Genomic DNA, 271 nt, shown 5'->3' on the forward strand with positions numbered 1-271 from the left:
TGTAAATGTCTGAAAGCTGTGCATCTCCTTTAGAATTTCTTTAGGGGTTCACAGTTTTTAAAAGGATAGAAAATTAATCTATTTGTTCTTTACAAAATTTATAGGGGTGTGACCAAGGAAGAGGGAGCTGGTCTATGACTAAAATTAAGTGATTTTTATTCAGTTGTCTGCTCTATCAATCACAGGTTTCCTCTGTAATTTTAGTAAAATACTGGACTCTTCCCTCTGCATTTATATAGATTTACTGGTAGCATCTAATCAAACTCTCCAA

This window comes from Egretta garzetta, unplaced genomic scaffold (assembly GCF_000687185.1).
Source record: "Egretta garzetta isolate BGI_Z169 unplaced genomic scaffold, ASM68718v1 scaffold213, whole genome shotgun sequence".
NCBI classification, from domain to species: domain Eukaryota; kingdom Metazoa; phylum Chordata; class Aves; order Pelecaniformes; family Ardeidae; genus Egretta; species Egretta garzetta.